At 45.9% G+C, this 14,058-nt stretch overlaps 1 pseudogene; it reads left to right on the plus strand.

Annotated features, from left to right (window-relative positions):
• The first annotated feature begins 700 nt into the window (after positions 1-700).
• On the plus strand, positions 701-12,628 carry LOC130884716 (60S ribosomal protein L13-like; annotated as a pseudogene).
• The last annotated feature ends 1,430 nt before the right edge of the window (positions 12,629-14,058 follow it).

The raw sequence follows: 14,058 nt of genomic DNA on the forward strand, positions 1-14,058 counted from the left end.
TTTTAATCCCCAGAATTACAGCAGTCATCTGAGTGAGAGAGTGGAGACACTGGCAACAGTCTGAGGATCATGATGGGCAAATTTGCTAAGAGCTCAAAGCCTGAGTGCCCAAGCTTCTTAGAGCGCCATGTCCAGGGTACATGGTTCGAGCATTGACACTCGGCACTGGAGAGCAGGAGACTTGCTGCATGCCCCAGCCTCCCACAAATGGAATCAGATCCAGCAGAGAAGCAGATTTCCTGGGATTCTCATGTGCATCTAGCTATGAGAACCATTGATTTAAGTCGATTTTAATGAGTATCCAGTTTCTAGCAGGGAAAAAGATTACTGGGATAGCATCTTACTGAGGACATTTATTTTAAGAGAGAGAGACCGTTGGGTCTTTGAGAATTGGAAAGATCAGAACCAGCTCATCTTCCCATCAGCCTTGGTTCAGCCATCTGCGGAACTTTCGTGACACTAACATTAATTTTCACAATTCTTGGATGGCTGACTGGGACAAATGTACAGCAGAGTTGCAATGCTAAAATTAGAACCAGCCAGAATAACGCAGAAACACAGTTTGGTCCTCTGCCTTGCTGGAGCTTCTCATTTGCCTTGTGAGTGGCAGTGTTTCTGGCAGGATGCTGGCCCTCGCACTCAGAGGCAGCGGCGTGTCTGTCCTTTCCAAATGCTGGGCAACCAACCAAACCACCAAGAGATGCCGGCGTAAGGACCTGCTCCATTAGCTTCCGAAACATCTGTCATGGTTTTTCACATCTGCGCTTAGAGGACCACTGCAAACAACAGAGAAACAAGCAGACTTGGCCAGGCGGTGCTGGCGCACGCCTTAAATCCCAACACCCAGGAGGCAGAGGCAGGTGAGTTTGAGGCCAGCCTGCTCTACAGAGTGAGTTTCAGGACAGCCAGAGATACACAGAGAAACCTTGTCCCCAAAACCAACCAACCAAGCAGCTAACAAACAACCATGAGAACTGTTTGTCATTCCAGTGTTTCCGATTTGACTGAAAATGTGAATCTCTTGCTGAGTTGCTGCCCAAGCACAACTTTTCCTTCCGCCCCTCTAGAGGCCCCATCAAGCAACTGGAAACAAATAAAAACTTACAAGGAAACCTACATAGTCAATAAAGAAGTGTAAAAGCAAGGAGGAGTGGGAAGATAGCCTTGTTTGGAATTCAGTAAATTTAGGGAGACAAACAGCAAACCAGAGCCAGTGAACAGGGCCTCCTGACGCTAACAGTCTGGATCAGTCCCTAATGTTGGTACAAAATGCAGATTGTGACTGAGCCAGTCTAGGGTGGAGCAAGAGAGCCTCATGGCTAGCTCCTTGCAGGTGACACCACCAGAATTGTCTTGGTCAGCAGGCTACAAGCATGGTCTGCTTGTGGAACCTGAGAGGAACTAAAGGCAGAGAGGAGGGGGTGGGGCTAGGGTGGGGCTAGGGTAGAGGGGCTGGAGATTCATAGCAGCTCTGATGTGGTGTCTGAAAACTCTTTCTGCACACAAGCACACAGAACACAGAAGTGACAAAGTTGCCGCCAGTCTGCTTTGTAGAAATCAGGTTCAGAGTTATTCATTCTTAATTTTAAAAAAATCTAAACTTTCTGCGTAGCACCCCGACTTTGTCTTATTTTTGGCAGCAGACAGAAGGCTTCTGTGTTAAAGACAAGCAGATTTTCCTAGGGAGAACCAGAGCTGCGCATTCTGACGCTTCTGGGTTTCTGTCTGCTCACAGCGTTGAGGAGGAGGGAGCAAGCTGAGGTGACACATTCACAGGCACCAGATGCCCATTTGTGTTGAAGATCTGAAGAACCGCGAGGATTTGACCAAGGGGCTTAGACTGGCTAGTTTTATGTCAATTTGACAGAAACTGGAGCCATCTGAGAGGAGGGAGCCTCAGCTAAGAAAGTGCTTACCTAAAATGGGGCTGTGGGGTATTTTCTTATTAGTGATTGGTGGGTGAGTGCCCAGCCCATTGTGGGTGATGCCACCCCTGAGCTGGTGCTCCTGGATTCTAAAAGAAAGCAGGCTGAGATGGACATGGTGACGCATGCCCTTAGTCCCAGCACTCGGAGGCAGGCGGATCGGATCTCTTAAGTTTGAGGCCAGAGAGTTCTAGGACAGTCGGGGCTGTTATACTGACAAGCTCTGTCTCAGGGAGAAAAAAAAGGAAAAGAGGGAGAGAGGGAGGGAAGGGGAGGGAGGGAAGGAGGGAAGGAGGGAGGGAGGGAGGGAGAGAGAGAGAGACTGAACAGAACAAACCAAACCATGAGGAGCAAGTCAGTAAGCAGCTCCTCTCCATGGCCTCTGCATCAGCTCCTGCCTCTAGGTTCCTGCCATGTTTGAATTCCTATCCTGACTTCCTTTGATGATGAACAATTCTCCTGGTGTGGTGGTTTGAGTGACAGTGACCCCCATAGGCTCATGTTGATACAACGCATACATGCAGTGCCTTTAAAGGCCAGAAGAGGACATTGGATCCCTGGGGATTGGAGTTACAGTGAATTGTGGGGGTGCTCAGAATTGAACCAGAGTCCTCTGGAAGAGCAGCCAGTGCTTTTAACGACTGAGCTACACACATGCACACACACACGCACAAAGCACAAGAAGGATGGGTTCATTGTTTTCCAGACAAATGGACTAGAAAGTGCCAGAAACTCACACATTCCTGTGCAGAGCAGAGCAATGCTCTGTGAACATTGTTGTTCGTGCACAGGGGATAAGACAATCTGTAAATAGTTTCCCCAACTTGGTCACACTTGCATTCTTTCACAAATTCTGCTCCATCTGAAAATCCTATCCATGCTTTCCCAGCCTGTTGTCAGACTGTGCCAGTCCTTGGCCACCTGAGAAACACTGTCATCTTTTGAGAAACACTGCCATCTTTAGTGCTGAACTGGGCTTTCCCCCTCAGCACGTTGCTTGCTCTAATAGAGTAGGCATCATTTTCCCACACAGCTGTTTCTCTTCAATTGTATAGATTGTTAATTTTTATAGAAGTATGTTCTTTCTTATACATAACAGTTTTCCGTTGTTTGTTTGTTTGATACAGGGCTCCTCTGTGTAGCCCTGGCTGTCCTGGAACTCTCTCTGTAGACCAGGCTGGCCTCGAACTTAAAGATCCGCCTGCCTCTGCCTCCCATATGCTGGAATTAAAGGTGTGCGCCACCACCACCTGGCTTGTCTTTTAATTTTAGAAATAACCTAGACATTTAATAATTATTACTAGATTTAGTATTATATAGCTTTATGATTTCAACAGGTTCGTGACACCAGGTGTAATAAATAAATATTTGGGCATCAATCTTTCCCTGGTTTATACATTCTTAACAATTGTCTGAGGTGCTTGTCATACATGTTGAAACATTAAACAAAACTAGTAACTCTAATGCAACACCTTTTCCTACTCCATGTATATTTTAGCGATCTTTATTTAACAAGGACTCTGTAAAGCTGCGCATGGATGCTCTGTTGACCTGATGACACAGGTGTTCTTTATCACCTACGTGCCACACCCACGTAACCTGCACATACACACATAGTTTTAAAAGCTTTTATTTAAATATATTAGTTGTAAATAATAATGGTGTTTTCCAAACGTATTTTATTTAAGTGTGTGTTTATGTATATATACGTGTGCAGGGGCCCACAGAGGCCATAGGATCCACTGGGCCTCTCAGAGCTGGAATTACGGACATTCGTGAGCCTCATGTGGGTGCTGGGATTTGAACTCTAGTCCTCTAGTAGAGCAATGATGCTCTTAACCAGCAAGCCCGATTGTAGCCCACAACTTACTTCAGTATCGTATTTTCATATATACACACATCATGTGTTGTGATTACGTTCATATCCCTTGGGGAGCCCCTGCCCTGTGCCCTCCTGTCCCTTCCTCTTCCCAACTATCCCCCTCTTACTTCTTGAATGAAAAAATTAGGACGTGACCTCTCCTAGGTATGACTGAGGAAAAGGTTTATTGTATATATGTAGATATAAGGGAGAGAACAGCCAGAGGCATCTGGAAGAGTCCAGATTGAACATGGTCAGCAGACTGAACCCAGCAATGGAGGGGAGCAAGAGAGAAGAGAGGGGGCAAGCAAACCAAGAGAGATTCTGGAGTGGAGCTAGCCAGGAGCCGAGAGACCGAGTCAAGAGACAGTGTAGCTGTAATGGCTAAGATTATATAGGGATCAGAGAAGCTGGGGGCAGGGAGGTGAGTTCGGGGGCTGGAGAGGTTTAGGACAGGGTGTGGGGTGAGAAGCTGAGGGGAACCTGGACTTGAAGAAGGTGTTGGCAAGGCTGAGTGGGACTGGAGGCCAGCGACAGCTTTGATATGTTAATAGGCACCTCAACCGTTTGTCCTGGGTTTCTTTAAGAGCTAACACTTTTCATGTTTTTGTCCTCCCCCCACCCCCCCGCCGCGCCCATCCAATGAGTTTAATAGGCTCGCTTATAGTATCATGGGTGAGGGATTATTTATAAGCATTAGTATCTCTGTGTCAGGGTATATGTACATGAGTGTAGGTACCTGTGGAGGTCGTGCATGTGTGTGCATACATGCATCTCTGTGTCAGGGTATATGTACATGAATGTAGGTACCTATGGAGGTCATGCATGTGTCTCTGTGTTGGGATGTGTACATGAGTGTAGGTACCTGTGGAGGTCATGCATGTGTGTCTATGCATGTATCTCTGTGTCGGGGTATGTGTGTACATGAGTGAGGTACCTGTGGAGGTCAGAGGCATCAGATCCCTTTGGGACTGGAATTATAGGTGGCTGTGGACCACTAAGAGTAGTTACTGGGATCCAAACTCAAGTCTTTTGCAAGAACAACAAGTGCTCTTAACCGCTGAACCATCTCTCCAGATCTATTATTAAGTGAATCTTTTTTTTAAAAAAATTATTTGTTTATTTATTTATTTAGTTTGGTTTTTGAAACAGGGTTTCTCTGTATCACAGCTCTATGTCCTGAAACTAGCACTGTAGACCTGGCTGACTTTGAACTCACAGAGATCCTCCTGCCTCTGCCTCCCAAGTGCTGAGATTAAAGGCATGTGCCACCACCTACCTAAGATTTCACCCGAGTTGCCAGGTATGATGGTATGTGCCTGTAATCTTAGGACTAAGGCAAAGGGTTATTTTGAGATAAGATCATCCTGTGTTACAATATGGTGAGTTCACGTCCAGCCTGGGCTACATAGCAAAAGAAAAAAAAAGCTACAACAACAAAACTCCTGGGCTGGCTCTTCCTATGTAACTGAAGATGAGTTTGAAGTTTGGATCCTCCTGCCTCCACCCTCTCGAGTGCTGGAATCACAAGCAGGCTGCTCTGCCCTGCTCAAGCCCCTGCTTCTAGGTTAGGAATGCCTATTTGTTTCTAAGTCAGTTTTGTTCCGTGTAAATAATGTACAAACATAAGTGTGCAGCACACACAAACATGCAAAAACAGAAAACAAACACTGCACAGCTTTCATTTAAATTCATTTGTCAGTTTTCAAGTTGTGGAATTGGCAGCAGGAGGTGCAGCAGCCGGCTGTGCAGCCTAAGGCAGTTTAAAAGTGAACTTCAAAATGTAAGTATATAAAAAAAAACTGAGCTGGCTGGGCATTGGTGGCTCACCCCTTTATTCCTGGCACTGGAGAGGCAGAGGCAGGAGGATCTCTATGAGTTCGAGGCCAGTCTGGTCTACAGAGCGAGTTCCAGGACAGCCAGAGCTGCACAGAGAAACCCTGTCTCGAAGAGCAACATACAGAAAAGGAAATTAGGACTGTCAAACATTCCCCATAAAGGAACCTATAAAGCCAAGCTATTGCCAGCTAAATCACCTCAGTGTCTGAGCATCTGAAAGTTGGTACACCGTAATTATCAACCATGAATCCAGCAGGAGCATCAAAGGATTTTTCCTATATACTTCCTTCTTGAATTGCTGTTTCTCATGTTTGCAGGGCTTCCACGTCTATGATAACTCATGGAATGGGTTTTGGATTGATTTAGGTAGGAATGTTGAAGGCAGCTTCCTCAGTTTTACCCCAAGGCTGGTTACCCTACCTCTCAGATTGGTCCTGCATATTGACTTTGTGAACATGTGTGTGTTCCAGACACTACTGGGCACGCCTTACATATATCTTACCAGAGGAGCCAAAAAGGTTGCTTCTGATCCAGGAATTGGGTCTGCTACTTCAGGACTTTCCTGTGAGGCCACTGTACACCCCAGGAAGTTCCCCTGGTCCCCCAAACTCTCGGTTTGGAGGGAATGAGTGATCTGGTGCTCAGGGATCATCAGTGCAAAACGAGATAAGGTTGCAATGATAGAAAAGGCCTGTGGTGGTACCTGAGCCACTAGGGCAATTCCAATGGTCATCTCTGGGCACCATGCTGGGTGCCCAAACTGCCAATGGAAAGTAATGACTGCTTTAAAGAAGACATTTTATGCTGAGTCAAACAAGGGTGACTATGGCCCAGAAATTAGAATTCAAGTTGCCATGAATGACATGTTCCATCCGGAGAGGTGACACAAATGTCTCTTGTCACAGAATGAAAGAAAGTTCTAAGTGAATAATTTGTCAACACTGCAGCAGTGTGCTAGAACACCGGTAGGGAGAGAAGGCAAGGGGCTTGCAGCAAAGCAGGAGGCTTGCAGCAAAGCAGAAAAGGCTCTGCTGCAGCTGCACACCCTGCATTCTTGGCTTTAGCCTTGGCAGAGCCAAGAAGTTTATCAAAGTTAGCAACACTTTCCAAGAAACTGCTCTGTTGGTTCTGAGACTGTTGGGTCAAATGCAAAGGTTCAAGGGCCTAAGACAATTAGCCAAGATAATTTTGGCACCTGACCTGTACTGTCCCATCTTTCCACAACGGCCACGTCCTAATAAGCCAAGGCCAAGTTTCTTGCAGGATCCTGAGTGTAACTGTAGTTAGGTTTATTTAAAACAGTTAAAAAATGTATACCCACTTATTTTGTGTGGGGGAGGCACATACATGTCACAGTGTCTGTAGAGGTCAGAGGATAACTTGTGGGAGTCGGTTCTCTTCTTTTCCTACTTGGGTCTTAGGAATCGAACTCCTGCTTAGCAGTCATGCTTACCCACAGAGCTATCCTGCCTGCTCTTTTTTTTTTTGTAAAGATTTATTTATTTATTGTGTATACAACATTCTGCCTCCATGTATGTCCACACGCCAGAAGAGGGCGCCAGATCTCATTACAGATGGTTGTGAGCCACCATGTGGTTGCTGGGAATTGAACTCAGGACCTCTGGAAGAGCAGGCAATGCTCTTAACCTCTGAGCCATCTCTCCAGCCCCCTGCCTGTTCTTTAAAGGTTTCAATTGGCTGTTACTGTGTATCTGTCCGCTGCCTGTTGCCCATGTGGAGGCCACAGGATACCTTTAAGGAACTGATGCTCTCCTCCCACTTTTATGTGTGTTCTCAGATGTTGAACTCAGATCAACCAGGCTTGTGCAGCAAGTGACTTTACCCCCTGAGCCAGCTCACTAGAGCCAGGTACAGCTTCCTCAGAGAGCTTCAGTTCCCTGTGATAATGGGTCAGAATGAAATCGGTCTAAACAGACTGTGTCAAAGTAAAGTGGCAGCTTCCAGAAATGGGGAAGGGCAAGGAATTCAAATACCAACATCCTTCACTTACAAAACAGGAGATCAGTTGGCTTCCTGCAGTGACTAGAGCAAATGTTAAGACTTCATGTGTTGATTGACATATTTGCCCTCAGAAGAACTAAGAAAAGTGGTATTAGTATGGAAGTTAGAGGTGAGTAAGTGTGCTAAATTCCCATCGCTCACAGTAGTAAGTTAAAAGTCAGCGTGTTAAGTTAATTAGTAAGAAGCAGGAGCAAGGACATTGTGGTCACCACTGAAAGCCCAAACAAGAAGCGCTAGTTCAGAGCTGGTACCTTATGTGGCTGGAATGATGGCTCAATACTGGCTGCTCTTGGAGAGGACCTTGGTTCAGTTCTAAACACTGACATGGTGGCTCACAGCTACTTGAGACTCCAGTAACTGGAGATCTACCTCCCTATTCTAGTCTCAATGGACACTCAAATACACATGAATACACACACCTGAACACGCACACACACACACATTTTAAAAAGCAAACAAGAGCCGGGCGGTGGTGGCGCATGCCTTTAATCCCAGCACTCGGGAGGCAGAGGCAGGCGGATCTCTGTGAGTTCGAGACCAGCCTGGTCTACAAGAGCTAGTTCCAGGACAGGCTCCAAAACCACAGAGAAACCCTGTCTCGAAAAACCAAAAAAAAAAAAAAAAAGCAAACAAGAGCTGGTGCTTTAGAGGAGCAGAAGCAGGAATGGAACTGTGGCTTTCCGTTACAAGCTCCCTGTTCATGCTGGTGCTCACACTGGAACTGTGGCTTTCCGTTACAAGCTCATGTTCACACCGATGCTCACACTGGAACTGTGGCTTTCTGTTACAAGCTCCCTGTTCACACCGATGCTCACACTGGAACTGTGGCTTTCCGTTACAAGCTCCCTGTTCATGCTGGTGCTCACACTGGAACTGTGGCTTTCCGTTACAAGCTCATGTTCACACCGATGCTCACACTGGAACTGTGGCTTTTTGTTACAAGTTCCCTGTTCACACTGGAACTGTGGCTTTCCATTACAAGCTCACTGTTCACATCGGTGCTCACACTGGAACTGTGGCTTTCCATTACAAGCTCACTGCTCACACTGGTGCTCACACTGGAACTGTGGCTTTCTGTTACAAGCTCATTGTTCACACCGCTTCTCACATTGATGCTTGACCACATGTGTGCATCACCTGAGCAGTAGTGAACATGCTTATATCATTTTATATAAATACATATTCTAACTTTCCATGAGTACATATTTAAGAATCTATCTGAGGTGTGAGTTAGAGAGAACTGGAAGAGCAGGGAGTATCTCAGTTCCCATGAAGAGAAAACACTGAGGTCTGGTGAGATGGCTCACTCAGTAGTACAAACACTTTCCATGCAAGCTCAGGACCTGAGTTTGACCCTGGATCCTATATAAAGGTGGAAGGAGGGAACCCATTCCCCATAATTCTCCACATGCACACTTACACACACCCACACCACACACCTAGGCATACACATATATACATATACACCTGTATACACATATGTACACACCTACATACCCACACACACTACACACCCATTCACACATATACCTACACAATACATATATACACACCCACACATTCCTACATGTACATAAATACACCTACACATACATTTTCACACACCTACACACATATACATATAGGACCCAACACCCCTCTACACCTATACACAAACACACACACTTACACACATACGTGTCTACACACACATACACACAAAATAATAAATAAAAGTCAATAATAAGAAAAACACATTAAGTTTATACACAGTACTGATTGACTTACAAGAAATAAATGAAACAAGCATTAATGTTTGCAGAATCTGCATATCATTACAAGTGTGTGGAAATTTTTTTCAAGTTTTCTTTAAATCTGATATTACAAATGTTAGTTTTTCTTCCGTTTCGGCACTGAGCATTTTACCATCTCTGAAAACCAGAATAATCTGGTCATCCAAAGGAAGAGTCAGAGGGGAGAATGGGCTGCCCATAGCTGAGGCCTGGCAGTGGCTGGGGGAGGCCAGGAAGAGAGGGCTGGCGATCAGGCACTTGGTGCCAGCCCCAGCTTTGGTGAGAGAGGTTTCTCTTTGCAGGGGACAACAGTTAATCCAGAGACTCAGAGCCGCCCAAAATGCTGGGAACAAGTGACCGTTGAGGCTCGGCTCTGGAGCAGACCTCCAGTTCACCCTCCCCATGACCCTGAGAACATTCTGGAGAAGGGGGCAGAGAGAGTGCAAGAGTTGAGGGGGGGAGGGACTCTGTGAAATGCTGTCTGCTGCACATGGCATGGCTGCTGCATTCAGGAGCTAACTGCAGCATGGTTGCCTGCAAAAGATGGGTCTTATCAAGGGCAGAGAAGGTGTCTTAGTCAGGGTTTCCATTGCTGTGAAGAGATGCCATGACCGCGACAACTCTTATAAAGGAGAACATTTAACTGGGAATGGCTTACAGTTTCAGAGGTTTAGTTCATTATCATCATGGCAGGGAGATGTAGGCAGACATGGTGCTGGAGAAGGAGCTGAGAGTTCTGCATCTTGATCTGAAGGCAGCAGGAGACTGAGAGCCACTAGGCAGGCTTGAGCTTCTGAGACCTCCAAGTCTGCTCCCAGGAAGCCACCTCTTGTAACAAAGCCACGCCCACTCTAGCAAGACCACACTTCCTAATAGTGCCACTCCCTATGGGCCAAGCATTCAAACATATGAATCTGTGGGGGCTATTACTAATCAAACCACCACATAAGGGGGTTCACAAGCTCCACCCTTCCTTGTGGATCCCATTGGTGGTAAATGGTTGTGGGACAGAGGGAGTCATTTTCTTCATTGGTCTAGCCTAAGTTCCCATTTCCAGCAAATAACCTTCCTCACCCTAAATAAACTCAGCAGATCAGGGCTGGAGAGATGGCTCAGAGGTTAAGAGCACCAGCTGTTCTTGCAGAGGACCCTGGTTCAGTTCCCACATCTATACAGTGGCTCGTAATCCTTTGTAACTCCAGCTCCAGGGAGCTGACACCCCTTTCTGGCTTCCTCAGGCCTCAGACACATGTAAGCAAAACACTCAGACACATAAAATAAATCTTTAAAAAAAAAATAAAAAACTAACCAACCAACTCTGCAGGTTGGAAGGCGATGAAATGACATAAAAATAGAGAGGAGGGCTTACTGGGAAAGGAAGGAGTTCGTCAGGAGTGGGAGAGAGGGTAAAATACATCATATCTATGGATGAGATAATCTGGGAATAGTAAATAAAATAAATTTTAAAACTTGCTTCACTGCCTTTTGGCTAAATAAAGTGAAAAACAACTTACAGCCAATTTACATTTCAAAATCATGTTTGAAACTGTATTTAGACATGTTAGGACTAACAAAGCAGATGTCCTGCTTTTTGAGTGACCTGCCCCGGTGTCATCTGATAGAGCTTGAGACTGGCTGGAGGCTGAGAAGTTCAGGCCTTGCCCAGGGGCACTGAGTGAGCTGGGCAGTCAGAGGCGGTTTGTCGCCTGTCTGGAGCTCTTCCGAAGAGACGCTGGCAGTTTCTGACAGAGGCGACAAGGCACCACTGGTCAGCAGATAATGTTTTTTATTGATCGCATTCGGCGTATTTCTTCAGGCTGCCCCTTTGCGTTGACTAATAGTATAAGATAATTTGATAGCTGTTAGTGTAAGTTCAATACTTTCTTTCTCACTTGTTTTGACCAGTGATTAATCTTGTTGAAAACATACATTGCAGGGCTGAGAAAGGCGTTTGGTGAGCATTTGCTTCCCCAGCAATGGATCCTCAACACCACAGAACAAAGACCAAGCAAATCCTCCGTCAGCAGTAGCATTGGCTGACTGCTTAGCAAGTGAGAGGCACTGGAACCATTGGAATGTGTGTGTGTGTGTGTGTGTGTGTGCGCGCGCGCGCGCGTGTGCGCACATGTGTTTGTACTTATATATTAGAGTCTCATGTAGCCCAGGCTTGCTTCAAAATCACCGTGTAACACCAAAGATGATCTGGAAACTCTGATCCTCCTGTCTCTACCAACTGAGTGTTGAGATTACAGGCGTGTGCCTGGTTTCTGGTTTATATCTGGTTTATACAGGATGGGGATCAAATTCAGGGCTCTATGCGTGCTAGGCAAGCATTCTACCAAATGAGCTACTTCCTCAATCCAAGCAACCATTAAATTATTATCACTTTTCAGATAAAGAGTTTGCTTAGAAAGACGAGGCCCGGCATATAGCTAAATGGCAAAGCACTTGTCTGGAATCTGCAAGACCCTAGGTTTGATCCCCAGCCCCACAAAGTCCACGATATTTGTAAGGAAGCCAGCGAAAACAGTGTTTCAAAATTCTTGCTTCTGAGACAGCCACGGCGCCGAGCCGGATCGGCTGGATCCTGAGTCCCCACTTCCTCAACGAAGCAGCGACTTGGTTCAAATAGTGGGTGCACAAGATGAACCTACACAAGATCTGGCAAGAGAAGCATTCCGCATTGCCCCTTGCCCTGCCTCCTGTACCATCAGGCAAATAGTGAGGTGCCCTACAGTGAGATACCACCCCAAGGTCCGAGCTGGGCTGGGGCTTTAGCCTGCAAAAACTCAGGATGTCTGGTATTCATAAGAAAGTGGCTTGCACCGTTGGCGTCTCTGTAGACCTAAGGAGCCGAAACCAATCCACTGAATCACTCCCGGCCATGTGCTGTGTCTGAAGGAGAACGGCTCCAAGTCCATACATTTCCCGGGGAAGCCTTCTGCTCCAAGAAAGGAGGCAGTTCTGCTAGAGAACTCACACTGGCCACCCAGCCCACCTGAGAGGACCTGTGATGCCCGTTCCAAATGTCTTCTAAAGGGAGAAAACCGGACTCAGCGCCGAGGGAGAGATGGACTTTAGGCTTTTGCTAGCTTTGGGGCCTAGCTCTTTGGCATCCAAGCGAAAAGGATAAAGGAAGCCAGGAAGCTGCAGAACAAGATGTTGAAAAGAAACAGCAATGCACTGTTGGACTAATAAATTTTCAGTAAAGCAAAAACAAAAAATGAAATAACAATACCCCCCCAAAAAACAAAAAACCTTACTTTTCTTCTGAAAGATCAGAATTCACAACACACATAGCTAACAATTCCCTGTAACTCTGTCTCCAGAGAGTTGGTGTCCACCAGCACCTACACACATACACATGCACAAAACAGCAACAAAACTACCCTCTGATTTTATTTTATTTTTGGTTTTTCAAGACAGGGTTTCTCTGTGTAGCCTTGGCTGTCCTGGAAGCCCTTTGTAGACCAGGCTGGCCTCGAACTCACAGAGATCCACCTGCCTCCCAAGTGCTGGTATTAAAGGTGTGCGCCACCACTGCCTGGTTTAAAACTACCCTTTTTTAAAAACTAGAAAGCTACATAGTATTCTCAAGTTCAAGTCGTTTATGATGTTCCCTTTAGCTTAGATTTTTATAAATACAGAGTAAGGGAATGTGTCTTTTTTTAAAAATATTTATTTATTTATTATGTATGCAATATTTTGTCTACATGTATTCCTGCAGGCCATAAGAGGGCACCAGACCTCATTACAGATGGTTGTGAGCCACCATGTGGTTTCTGGGAATTGAACTCAGGACCTTTGGAAGAGCAGGCAATGCTCTTAACCGCTGAGCCATCTCTCCAGCCCCCAAGGGAATGTGTCTTAATGCAAAACTAAACTGTCTACACGTAGTACACATTCAGAATTCGGGGAGTCTCAGCGATTGTTCCAGTGTGACAGTAAATGTTGGTCTCTGTGGCTACGGTGCTTTACCAAATGACCTGGGTAATAATAACAAGCTGTTTGTTCCTCTGGAGAGAGAGTCTCACTATGTTTCCTTGGCTGGCCTGGAACAGGTCATGTAGACCAGGCTGGTCTAGAACTTCCCAGATAAGCACCTGCTTCTGCTTCCTGAGTGCTGCTGGGTTTAAAGGTGTGAACCATCAAACCTGACAAAAGCCATTTTTAAAAACATAAAGAACATGTGGGCTCTATATACAGTGGAACAGTGTCTGCCTCTAGAAAATAAGGAAATCTTTTTTAAAAAATTGTTTTTATTGAGCTATATATTTTTCTCCACTCCCCTCCCTTTCCCTCCCCTCTCCTTCTACCCTCTCCCATGGTCCCAATTTACTTAGGAGATCTTGTCTTTAGAAAATTAGACAATCTTATCACTTGATACAGGTATGAAACTGGGGATGATTCTGTTACGTGAAATAAGCCAGACACAGAAAGGAAGTCCCTCATGACCTCACTCATTGTGGAGATTTGAGCGAGAATGGCCCCCAGAGGCTCATGTTTGAATACTTGGTCCACAGTTGGAGAAACTGTTTGGGAAGGATTAGGATATGTGATCCCCAAAGGAGATGCCACCCACAGGTTGAGAACTGCTGATTTAAGGTGGGTCTGCCTTCCTGGGGAGTGTTCTTTTGGC

This window comes from Chionomys nivalis, chromosome 12 (genome assembly GCF_950005125.1).
Source record: "Chionomys nivalis chromosome 12, mChiNiv1.1, whole genome shotgun sequence".
In the NCBI taxonomy this organism is placed as follows: domain Eukaryota; kingdom Metazoa; phylum Chordata; class Mammalia; order Rodentia; family Cricetidae; genus Chionomys; species Chionomys nivalis.